This window comes from Triticum aestivum, chromosome 5B (genome assembly GCF_018294505.1).
Source record: "Triticum aestivum cultivar Chinese Spring chromosome 5B, IWGSC CS RefSeq v2.1, whole genome shotgun sequence".
NCBI lineage: Eukaryota > Viridiplantae > Streptophyta > Magnoliopsida > Poales > Poaceae > Triticum > Triticum aestivum.
The window spans coordinates 25,437,008-25,449,953 of NC_057807.1; positions in this window are offsets into that span (position 1 = coordinate 25,437,008).

Genomic DNA, 12,946 nt, shown 5'->3' on the forward strand with positions numbered 1-12,946 from the left:
TAAGCACGTATGACTATTTACGGAATACATGCCTACATTACATTGATGAATTGGAGCTAGTTCTGTGTCACCCTATGTTATAACTATTACATGAGGAATCACATCCAGCATAATTATCCATCACTGATCCATTGCCTACGAGCTTTTCATATATTGTTCTCCGCTTATTTACTTTTCCATTGCTACTGTTACAACTGCTACAAAAAACCAAAAACATTTATCTTTGCTACTGTTACCATTACTATCATACTACTTTGCTACTAAATACCTTGCTGTAGATACTAAGTTATCCAGGTGTGGTTGAATTGCCAACTCAACTGCTAATACTCAAGAATATTCTTTGGCTCCCCTTGTGTCGAATCAATAAATTTGGGTTGTACTTCACCCTCGAAAGCTGTTGCGATCCCCTACACTTGTGGGTTATCAAGACTAATTTCTGGCACCGTTGTCGGGGAGCATAGCTCTATTCTCTGAGTCACTTGGGATTTATATCTGTTGATCACTATGAAGAACTTGAAAGACACTAAGACCAAGATTTTGCCCTCAACTACGAGGGGAGGTAAGGAACTGCCATTTAGCTCTGCACTAGATTCTCCTTCCGTTATTAGTAGGCTTGCGACACCTAAACCTGCTACTGCTATGAATTCTGATATGTCGCATGTTATTGATGATGCCACTTATGCTATGCATGATGAAACTACTTCTGTGCGTGATACTACTTTGCCATTAGGTGAATTTCTAGATGAACAACTTGCTAGAGTTAGGGGCAATGAAAATATTGAAGAACCTATTATTGATGATACTGATGATGAACGTTCCCCCAATGACTATGTATTACCTGTTGTTCCTAAGGGTTATGTTATGAATGAAGCAGCTGCTATGGAAATTCTTGCTTGCAATGATAGAAATGATCTTAAGAAATTATTAGCTAAATGGAAGCAGCAGTCTCTTAATGCTAGAATGAAACCTGATCCTGCTTTTGCTACTTCACCTACATGTGTTACTAATAAGGATTATGAATTCTCTGTTGATCCTGATATTATTACTTTAGTTGAATCTGATCCTTTTTATGGCCTTGAATCTGAAACTGTTGTGGCACATCTTACCAAGTTGAATGATATAGCCACCCTGTTCACTCATGATGAGAAGTCTCGCTATTTATACATCCTTCAGATATTTCCGTTCTCATTAAAGGGTGATGCTAAGACTTGGTATAATTCTCTTGCTCCTGGTTGTGTGCGTAGTCCCCAGTATATGATTTATTACTTCTCTGCTAAATATTTCCCTGCTCATAAGAAACAAGCTGCCTTGCGGGAAATATATAATTTTGTGCAAATCAAAGAAGAGAGCCTCCCACAAGCTTAGGGGAGGCTTCTCCGGTTACTTAATGCTTTGCCTGATCATCCTCTCAAGAAAAATGAAATACTTGATATCTGTTATAATGGACTAACCGATGCTTCCAAGGACTACTTGGATAGTTGTGCTAGTTGTGTTTTCAGGGAAAGAACAGTCGACGAAGCTGAAATATTATTGAATAATATGTTGACTAATGAAAATAATTGGACTCTTCCCGAGCCGGTTCCTGAAGTAATTCCTGAACCAATTGAGCCAACTCCTGAGCCTATTCCTAAACCCACTCTGAAGAAGAGAGGTGTTTTATTTCTCAATCCTGAAGATATGCAAGAGGCAAAGAAATAAATGAAAGAAAAAGGTATTAAAGTTGAAGATGTTAAGAATTTACCACCTATTGAAGAAATACATGGTCTTAATTTACCGCCTGAAGAACCACATTGTCTTGATAACCCGACACAGGTAGTAAAGGTAAATTCTCTCTATAGATATGATAAAGTTGAAATACCCTCTACTAAATTTCATAGCCCATGCTTAGATGAATTTGATGACTTTATGGCTAGACAAGAAAGTTTTAATGCTTATGTTGGTAGAGAGTTAAAGAATAATGCTTCCGAGATAGGATGCGTAGGTGATAATCTGGCTAGAGTTAAAGATGAACTTCACCGCGTTAGGAAATATGCTTCTATGGTTACTACTCAAGCTAAGCAAGTAAGCAAAGCTCAAAATGATTTGCTTGATGAATTGAATAATAAAAATGACTTTGCCATTGGAGTGGCTACTAGAACTGGTAGAATGACTCAGGAACCTTTTTATCCTGAAGGCCAGCCTAAGAGAATCGAGCAAGATTCTCAGAGAAATAATTTAGAGGCACCTAGTTCTTCTAAGAAGAAGAAAAATAAAGACGATAGAACTTTGCATGCTTCTAGTGAACCTAATGTGGAAACACCTGAGAATCCCAATGATATTTCTATCTCTGATGCTGAAACACAATCAGGTGATGAACATGAACCTAGTGATAATGTTAATGATAATGTTCATGTTGATGCTCCACCTAGCAAAAACAATGATGTAGAGATTGAACCTGCTGTTGATCTTGATAACCCACAATCAAGAAACCAACGTTATGATAAGAGAGATTTTGTTGCTAGAAAGCACGGTAAAGACAAAGAACCATGGGTTCAAAAAACCATGCCCTTTCCTCCTAAACCATCCAAGTCAAAGGATGATGAGGATTTTGAGTGCTTTGCTAAAATGATTAGACCTATTTTCTTACGTATGCGCTTAACTGATATGCTTAAAGTAAATCCTTATGCTAAGTATATGAAGGATATCATCACAAATAAAAGAAAGATACCGGAAGCTGAAATTTCCACCATGCTTGCTAATTACACTTTTAAGGGTGGAATACCAAAGAAACTTGGAGATCCGGGTGTTCCAACTATACCATGCTCCATTAAAATAAATTATGTTAGAACTGCTTTATGTGATCTTGGAGCCGGTGTTAGTGTTATGCCTCTCTCTTTATATCATAGATTTGAATTGAATAAGTTGACACCTACTGAAATATCTTTGCAAATGGCTGATAAATCAACTGCTATACCTGTCGGTATTTGTGAGGATGTGCCTGTTGTGGTTGCAAATGCCACTATCTTAACAGACTTTGTTATTCTTGATATTCTCGAGGACGATAGTATGTCTATTATCCTTAGTAGACCTTTTATTAATACTGCAGGGGCCGTTATTGATTGCAACAAAGGCAATGTCACCTTTCATGTTAATGGCAATGAGCATACGGTACACTTTCCGAGGAAACAATCTCAAGTTCATAGCATCAGTCCTATTGAAAAAGTTCCAACTATCATTTTTGGAGGTTTTGAATTTCCTCTCCCTACTGTCAAGAAAAAATATGATATTCTTATTGTTGGGGATTTTCATATCCCCGTTGAGGTAACTTAGTGTTATTCGAAATTTCTCCGGTTCCATGTTATTCGGAATGACTTTGTTAACAAGACTTGATCAACTTTGTTAGCGAGTTCATTTTGATGATCACGAGATGGATGAAACTAGAAGGCACAACCTTCTGTACCCTCTTTTTACTTTCTTTTATTTAGAATAAATAAAGCAAAAATAGTATTATCCGTCTGTTTCCTGAATTATCCGTGCATTAAAAAATAGTCCGAAAATAAAAGTGCTCCAAATGCCCTGCAAATTTAGTATGATTTTTTCTGGAATATTTGAGGATTTTAGGCACTGAAAACACTGCAGGAGGGGCAAGCACCAGGCCACGAGAGAGGAGGGCGCGCCCCCCCTGTAGGGCGTGCCCCCTGTCTCGTGGGCCCCTGGTGGCTCCCCTCCACTTATGCCAACACCCACACACTTCATCTTCTACCCAAAAAAATCCCCATCCAACTCAAGCACGAGTTCTAGCTCATTTTGCTGCGATTTTCGATCTCTTAGCTCAAAGCTCCATTCACAAAACTGCTTTGTGGGATTGTTGCTTGGTATGTGACTCCTCCATTGGTCCAATTAGTTTTTTGTTCTAGTGCTTTATTCATTGCAGATTTTTGCTTCTTAGGTGACCATGTTCTTGAGCTTGCATGTTAAATTTTTGAGGTCCCAAGCAATTCCAATGCATGATATGGGCTCTAGGCACTTGTAGGAGTAGTTGCTATCATTCTTGTTTAGTTTTATGTACTTTTATTTTGAAGTTACTAAAATTTCAGAAATTTTTAGAAAAATAAATATGCTTAGAAGAATGTACCAAGGAGGTTCCTCGGCAAAGAAAGGTCCCAGGATTGCTATACGTGAACAAGATATTAAATTGCCAAGGGACGCAAATGTACGGGCTTGTGAGTGGCCATCCGATGATTTTATGGTCGAAGCAGGCTTCAAGGAAGAATTTGACGCGTATGTGCGTAATGCCGAGCTGGAGGACTTCTTACAAGATAAGTGTCCTCAATATTATCAATTGACCGATTCCTTTGTGCGGAGGTTCGAATATATTTCTGCGCGTAATTCTCCTAGTGTCGTGTTTGATATTTATGATACGTCTTATACCATGGATTTAGAGGATTTCACAACTGCTTGCAAACTCCCAGAGTGGGGTAATATTAATGATCCTCCCAAATCTGAATTTAGAGATTTTTCTTGCTAATATTACTGTGGGAGAATCTAGGGACGTAGCACAAGCTACCATAGGGAGCATTCATTTTCCTGCTATACATTACTTTGCTCTCTTTATTGGTAGATGCATTAACGGTAAGGACGAGGTATGTCACGTGTGTGCACCTGATCTTTGTGTCCTCAAGAGTGCTGTGTCAGGTTATAAAGGTTATAACTTGGGGGCAATAGTTGCACGTAGGTTGCAGAATAATAGTAGAAGGGGAGATTTCTTTGGAGGAATTTATGCAACCTGTGTGGCTAATTTTCTTAATATAGCTCCATGAAAGGGGGATATGATTGTACCTCCTATTTATTTGGATAAAGAAGCTATGTTTGATCATCATTTTCTTGAGAGCAATGAACAATTCCTCCATTATCGACTAATCTATGACAGATGCAATGTCGTCCCTGTTACTCTTCCTGCTCCCTACCTTTTTGATTATCAGGCAAAAGGAAGATATGTTGTCACCAGGGAAGAAGCAACTGAATATGAGAGGGGAATGGAGGCAGCTTGCCAACACGCTGCTGCTCAGGAGGCGGTCGCCTCTGCATCTCAGTACTACCCCAGTTTCACTTATGGATATCAGCCAGGCGGTCCTTGGTATTAAACCAACTTAAGCCAAAAGCCTAAGCTTGGGGGAGTACGTATTTCTCACCGACTTTACATTCATGTTCACACACTAGTCGTCGGTGCTCATACTCTTTCATTGTATTATCCATGCTAGTTTAAATTTCTTTTTCTAGTTTTCTTCTTGTGTGTTTGATAAACCTTGAGAAAAACCAAAAAAATTAGTTAGTTTAATTTCCTTGCCCGTAGTAGGAATTTAAATGATAACCCAAAAAGATTTCTAGTTCTTCTTCTTACTTGTTGGGAGCTTTCCCGTGTAAACAGTTTTATTTTCTTTTCTTTCCTTTGGGGGTCGAGAAGATCATATTGAAAATACTTAGTGGCTCTTATATCCATGATTGTTTATTTAATTTAGAGCCCATATTACTTGTCTTCTCTCTTGATTTGAATGCTTACAGATTCCAGCTTAGTCCAATCCACGTGCACTCTTATTATTATACACATTGTTTGGTCGTGCAAGTGAAAGGCAATAATGACGATATATGATGGACTTAATGGGATGAGAAAAGCTGGTATGAACTCGACCTATCTTGTTTTTGTAAATATGATGAGTTCATCATTCCTGAGTCAGCTATTATGAAGTAAATATATTTGCAATGACATTTAGAGATTATAGTTACTAGTGCCATGCTTGATTAGCTATGAGTTATAATGGTTTACCTTGCATGCCAACATGCTATTAGAATGATTATGATGTGATATGATGGGATGGTATCCTCCTTTGAATGAATTGAGTGACTCGACTTGGCACATGTTCATGCATGTAGTTGAATCAAATCAACATAGCCTTCACGATATTTATGTTCATGGCGGATTATATCCTACTCATGCTTGTACTCGGTGTGAATTAATTTTAATGCATGCTTACGACTGTTGTCGCTCTCTCAGTTGGTCGCTTCCCAGTCTTTTGCTAGCCTTCACCTGTACTAAGAGGGAATACTGCTTGTGCATCCAAACTCATTAAACCCCAAAGTTGTTCCATATGAGTCCACTATACCTACCTATATGCAGTATCTACCTGCCGTTCCAAGTAAATTTGTATGTGCCAAACTCCAAACCTTCAAATGAAATTCTGTTTTGTATGCTCAAGCAGCTCATGTTACAAGTAGGGCATATATCTTCCATGCTAGGTGGGTTATTCTCAAGAGGAGTGGACTCCGCTCCTCATTCACGAGAAAGGGCCGGTAACCGGGATGCCCAGTCCCATGATCCAAAAAGATCAAAGAAAATCAAAATAATTAAACAAAACTCCCCCAGGGCTGTTGTATGTTGGAGGCACTTGTTGTTTCGAGCAAGCCATGGATTGATGCTTGTTGGTGGTTGGGGGAGTATAAACCTTTACCATTCTGTTTGGGAACTGCCTATAATGCATTTAGTATGGAAGATACAGCCATCTCATAGATGTTGCGTTGACAGCAAAAGTATGCCGCTCAAAATGTTATCCAATCTCTATTTTAAAATCGATCTCTGGCACCTCTACAAATCCCTGCTTCCCTCTGCGAAGGGCCTATCTATTTACTTTTTATGTTGAGTCATCACCCTTCTCATTAAAAGCACCCGCTGGAGAGCACACTGTCATTTGCATTCATTATTACTGGTTTGTATTGGGTATGACTTGACTGGATCTCTTTTACCATGAATTACAATGTTTAGTCAGTCCTTGATCTTTAAAGGTGCTCTGCATTTATGTTTTGCAGTCTCAGAAAGGGCTAGCGAGATACCATTTTGTTATATCATGTTATGATTATTTTGAGAAAGTGTTGTCATCCGAGTTTTATTATTATGGCCCGCTAGCTGATTATGCTATTGATGTGAGTAATTGTGAGACCTATCTGTTATTGTGAGTATGGTTAGTTCATAATTTTTGCTAAAACTTGAATCATGGCTTTTCATGTTACAACAACAAGAGCAAACAGAGTTTGTAAAAGTTTTTCTTTATCACTTTCAGTTTATCAACTGAATTGCTTGAGGACAAGCAAAGGTTTAAGCTTGGGGGAGTTGATACGTCTCCAACGTATCTACTTTTCCAAACACTTTTGCCCTTGTTTTGGACTCTAACTTGCATGATTTGAATGAAACTAACCCGGACTAACGTTGTTTTCAGCAGAACTACCATGATGTTGTTTTATGTGTAAAAAGAAAAGTTCTTGGAATGTCCTGGAAATCCACGGAGGCACTTTTTGGAATTAATAAGAATTTTTGGCGAAAGAATTAATGCCAGGGGGCCTGTCGGTGTCAAAACCGGCAGATCTCGGGTAGGGGGTCCCGAACTGTGCGTCTAGGCAGATGGTAACAGGAGACAAGGGACACAATGTTTTACCCAGGTTCGGGCCCTCTTGATGGAGGTAAAACCCTACGTCCTGCTTGATTGATATTGATGATGTGGGTATTACAAGAGTAGATCTACCACGAGATCAAGGAGGCTAAACCCTAGAAGCTAGCCTATGGTATGATTGTTGTTCGTCCTATGGACTAAAGCCATCCGGTTTATATAGACACCGGAGAGGGCTAGGGTTACACAGAGTCGGTTACAATGGTAGGAGATCTACATATCCGTATTGCCAAGCTTGCCTTCCACGCCAAGGAAAGTCCCATCCGGACACGGGACGAAGTCTTCAATCTTGTATCTTCATAGTCTTGGAGTCCGGCCGATGATGATAGTTCGGCTATCCGGACACCCCCTAGTCCAGGACTCCCTCAGTAGCCCCTGAACCAGGCTTCAATGACGACGAGTCCGGCGCGCATATTGTCTTCGGCATTGCAAGGCGGGTTCCTCCTCCGAATAATTTATAGAAGATTGTGAACACCAGGATAGTGTCCGGCTCTGCAAAATAAATTCCACATACCACCGTAGAGAGAATAATATTTACACAAGTTCAATCTGCTGACGTATTTTGTGGCGTGGCGTCATACCACAGCCAAGTCTTTATTCGAATCGTTTTTATTATACCACCTCCGCGCGTTTAGCGAAGCGGTTTCCTTGGCACGTCTTGTCAAAGCAGAGATCGTGTTCCCCTTATTCCGGGATTCCCATCAATACGGACGTGGGTAACCCAACCGCGCCCGTTACCACGCCCCCTCCATCGAAGGCGGGTTCCAAACGGTCACGGGGACGGCTCTTGGTATTCTTCCTCTTTATAATGAGACCAAGGCCCGTTCTTTTTCTCCAATCCTCAATCGAATCCGCCCCTCGCCCCGAGTTCCAACACCCAGGGCTCCAGATTCGGGTACTTTCGACCTTCGACAATGTCTGGCTCCGACCTACGAGGTCGGTGGATGCCTTCCTCCATCACGGAAGAGGACGTGCTAAAGCTGAGAGATGCCAGGTACTTAACCTACGAGATTTCGCATAGGTTGCCTGCCCGAGGGCAAGTTATTCCTACTCCCGAGCCCGGCGAGAGCGTCGTGTTCGTGTCTCACTTCCGTCGGGGTTTAGACTTCCCGATGGATCCCTTCGTGAGGGGGCTCATGTTTTACTATGGGCTGGAATTCCACGATTTGGCTCCGGAGTCCATCCTCCACATCTCATCTTTCATTGTCGTCTGCGAAGCCTTCCTCCGCACTACCCCTCACTTCGGCTTGTGGCTCAAAACCTTCAACGTGGAGCCGAAGATGATTGAGGGGCGTCAGGCAGAGTGCGGCGGGGCGGTTATAAGCAAGAGGGCCGATGCTCCATGGCCCGAGGGCTCTTTTCAGGAGGAGCTCGGCTTGTGGCAACAGGAGTGGTTCTATATCACCGCCCCCAGGGGCAGCAGGCAGAGGCCGCCGTCCGCCTTTCGCCCGGGCCCTCCACAACGGCTGACGTCATGGGTCAACAAAGGGCTTGACTGGGGGCCGTCCAAAGACGTCCCCCTTTTGCAGGGCCGGATTCGAGACCTCCAAGAAAGGGAGATCAATCTGGTCGTAGTGACACAGGTTATGCTGATTCGGCGCCTTCTGCCCTGCAAACGTCGCCCTCTCCGCCTGTGGGAATTTAATCCGGAGGGACCACGAGCTCTCCAACACTTCATGGGTTTGACACCCGTGGAGATGTACAAACTGTTCTTCGGATCGCAAGAGATGCGTCCGGACTTGACCGAGGACGCTGGCCTAAGCTGCAATCGCCCGGATTCTCAAGTAAGTAGCCCTGTGTCCGGACACATTGTCCATTCATCTATCATGGGTTTGCCTTTTAACCAGCTATCCCTTGGACAGGAGTGGATAGCGCAAGCAAAACTGATACGGTGTCCGGCCCCCCTCCCTGAGACCACGCCGGATCCCGTATTAATCAAAATGTTGGAAGTTGCACCCTCGGAGGATGGCGAAGGGGGGCACAGGGAAACTACCACCTCTGCCAAGGAGGCTTTCAGTAAGGGGGGAATCGAGAATCCCTCCCTTCAGGGGGAGAAGAGGACCGCTTCCGAAGACCCGGAGGCCAAGGCCTCAAAGCGGGGAAAGAAATCTGCACCGGAAGGTCCTGTGCCGGGAAGAGCCCCGGCCGCACAGTCTCCCCAAAGGAATCAGCCCTCCAGCGAGCCGTAAGTAAAAAAGGGGAAGTTTTGTAATAGGGGACATTCCTACTTTATTTCTGAGGGTAACCGAAGTTTTCACCTTGTAGTTCGGATCTCAGCCCTTCTCAGCAGAGCTCATCTTCGGGGGACCTTCGTCCGGAGATGATGGAGAGCGAAACGCCTCCATCTGCCGCCCCGTCGGGCGGGGCGGACGATCCTGAGGTGTCGTCACGGAGGGTCTCCCCGAATCCGGCGGGGCCGGGGAGTTCGGCACCCACTGGAGTACGGCCGGTGGAGCTGCAGGATTTGCTCGAGAGGGCGTCTATCTCAGAAGATCACCGCACTTTAATGAGTATGGTGATTGAAAGGATCTCATCCGCCGAGAGCGGGTTGCATGAGGCCGTCGGAAGTTTGCTGACGGGGTTTGAGGTACGCAAAAAATGACATACCTTTTGACAGTTTTGCACATAGAGTGTGCCCTGTATAGATAGTAGCCCCTGAGACTTGGGATGCTGTCGAAAGCGACAGCGTGCCGAGGATCATAGTCTCAGTTATAGAATGTCGCCTTTCCTATGCAGGTGGCGGAACGTTCGGTGGCCAGCCGGACTGATGGAGTTGCCGAGCTGAAGCGGCAACTTGATGTTGCGGATGCGGACATCGCGCTGGTCAATAAACGACTTGACGAGTCACAAGGTAGGTGGTTTCTCCGCGGTCACCTAGTGAGGGAGCTAATGCCCGTTCCTTACAATTAGTATGCTTGATGCAGATGGTGCCGCTGCTGTGGAAAACCTTTGAGCAGAGCTTGCTCGAGCCAAGGAGCAAGCCAGGAAAAGTGATGCGGCTGCCTCGAAGGCAGCGGAGGAATTAAAAGCTGAAAAGGCTGCTCACTGCCGAAGCAGGGAGGAGATGGCCGGAACGGCCGTGAAATTAAAATATGCTACCGACCGCTATGAGGTTCTTGAAAGAGAACGCCGAGCGGAGCAAGAGGACCTGAAGAAGGCCGCCGCCGAAGCCAAGGATGCCCGTTGCGTGATGCGGGCTATGAAGGAGGAACTACGTCAGGCCGGAGACATTGCGGCTGGAAAGCCCTTTCTGCTGCGTAGGAAGTTCACGGATCCGAAGTATGCTCAGTTGGGCCAATTGTGTGGTGCGGAGGATCCTTATCTGGATTTGGCGGCGAGTGCGGCGGACGCAGTCGTGCACTTCCGAAGCCAGAAGGATCACGAAATGGAAGAGCTTTTCTGGTCTCAATTCCATAGTCCGGAGCGTCCGCTTCCGTTGTCCGATCGGTTGGCTGAGTGGGCTGAGCTGAATAGATTGTCCGGACTTGCCATGACGGATGTGGTGGCTCATCTGTGGCCAGAAAGGCCCAAGCCGAAGAGTTATTTTGGTTTGTTGCAGCAATTCCTTGAGGCGGTGCCGCATATCGAGGCGATGCAGCGGTCGGCATGCATAGAGGGTGCACGGATGTCTCTCGCCCGTGTTAAGACATACTGGGCGGAGATGGATGCTACCGATGTTGCATCCCGAGGTTCGGACAAAAGCCGATTACCCGCCGAGCACTATTTTGAGGAAGTCCTGCAGGGCGCTCGTTTAATAGAGTCGCAGTGCTCGAAAGATGTTATGTTCAAATGACATATATGATTTGTGGGATCATATTTATAATGTAACGGCTTTTTATACTTGTGCGTTCAAGTACTGGACTATCTCCTGTGTGACCGTATATGTGTGTATAACCTGAAAGATGGCAGTCTTTGGCTTCAGCCCCCACGCACATGGTGCGGGGGTGTTTGCAAAAAAAGCGCTTTTTCACACTTAATCCAACGTCTTGGTCCTTTGAAGGAGGTGATAGCATAGCAAACTAGGCAACCGGACTATAATGCTTTATCACTTTCACTTAGCCATAGGAGCTCGATGGTGGGGCTACTATATAGCCCCTAGAGGCACCGCGCTCTCCGAACTCGGGGCGCGTATGTGCCTGACCGGGAAGCGGTCCTTCGTCAAAGCGGAGGAATTCTAAACATTCCAGTAGTCGATCGAGTGGTTGACCAGTCTCTCGCTATATCATGACAGTCAGTTTTCGGCTTTCTCTACTGAGGTGCTCGCCCGGCCGAACCGGGGCACAATCGCAGTAGTTCTCCTGGTGCCGCGTTAGCCGATGGAGCGGAACGTAAGGCAGCAAAACACAGGAGCCGGGCAAACCCAACATTTGACCAAAGACATGATTCGGAGCTGATGCATATAAGGCCTAACTCGAGACGCCGAACACTCCCTGAGGTATTTGGTCTTTATGATACCGGGCAGAACAATGCCCTAAGCCCCTAGTGTCCAGGTACGGGCGAGAACTTCTGACGCGGCCGATGCCAAAATGCCAGCCTCCTCCTCGGTTATGGTAGTAAACCGGGGGATGCGTATCAACAAGAGACAGTAAGAAAGGTTTACGCAGGGTCTTAATCTGAAAAGAATCCTTGCAACGGGTCCCTGCTGCACGTCTGCGCCTGTGTCTCCGTTGTGCTGTATCCTGGACGGGTGTAGCACGTGCTTCATCTGAAAAAGAGAAGAACTTAGTTTGGAAAAAATATCGTGCAAAAGATGTATTTAAAATAAAGTATGATTTGGAAGATGAATAAAGTTGAGCTTTATTGGCTCTCATCGTTTATACGTGCAGCCCCTTGTAAAGAGGTATGCGGCTGGGAAGCCCCTTGTTTATTTATGCCGGACTCGCCTAACCGTGTCCGAGGTCTGAATGACCTGTTTTTAGGGGCTTTTGACCAGCAAGGTCGGATTAGTGTGTGGCTGTCAAGGCAGTCTCACGTTTTCCGTGGTCGAGGAACACTCGGAATTACCCTTTAATGAGATTATGCCGCGTGGACCGGGCATTTTAAGCGTAAGAGACGCGTAATGCGGTACTGCGTTAAAGCGGGCGAAAGCTTCGCGTCCCAGTAGTGCTTGATGGCTACTTTTGAATGGGGCGATATGGAAAGTGAGCTTTTCGCGACGGAGGTTGTCGGATGAACCGAACACAACCTCTAGCAGTACAGAGCCTGTGCAATTGGCGTAAAGACCTGGCGTCACTCCTTTGAAGGAAGTGCTGCTACGGTGAATTTTGTTAGGGTCTATCCCCATTCTGCGGATGGTGTCCTGGTATAGCAGGTTTATATCGCTGCCGCCATCCATTAGGACTTGTGTGAATTGTAGTCCATTGATTATGGGATCCAATACCAAAGCAGTCCCTCCTGCGTTTTGAACACTTCTGGAGTAATCCTGATGGTCGAAAGTAATTGGTTTAAACATCCAATTTCGGGACTCTGCT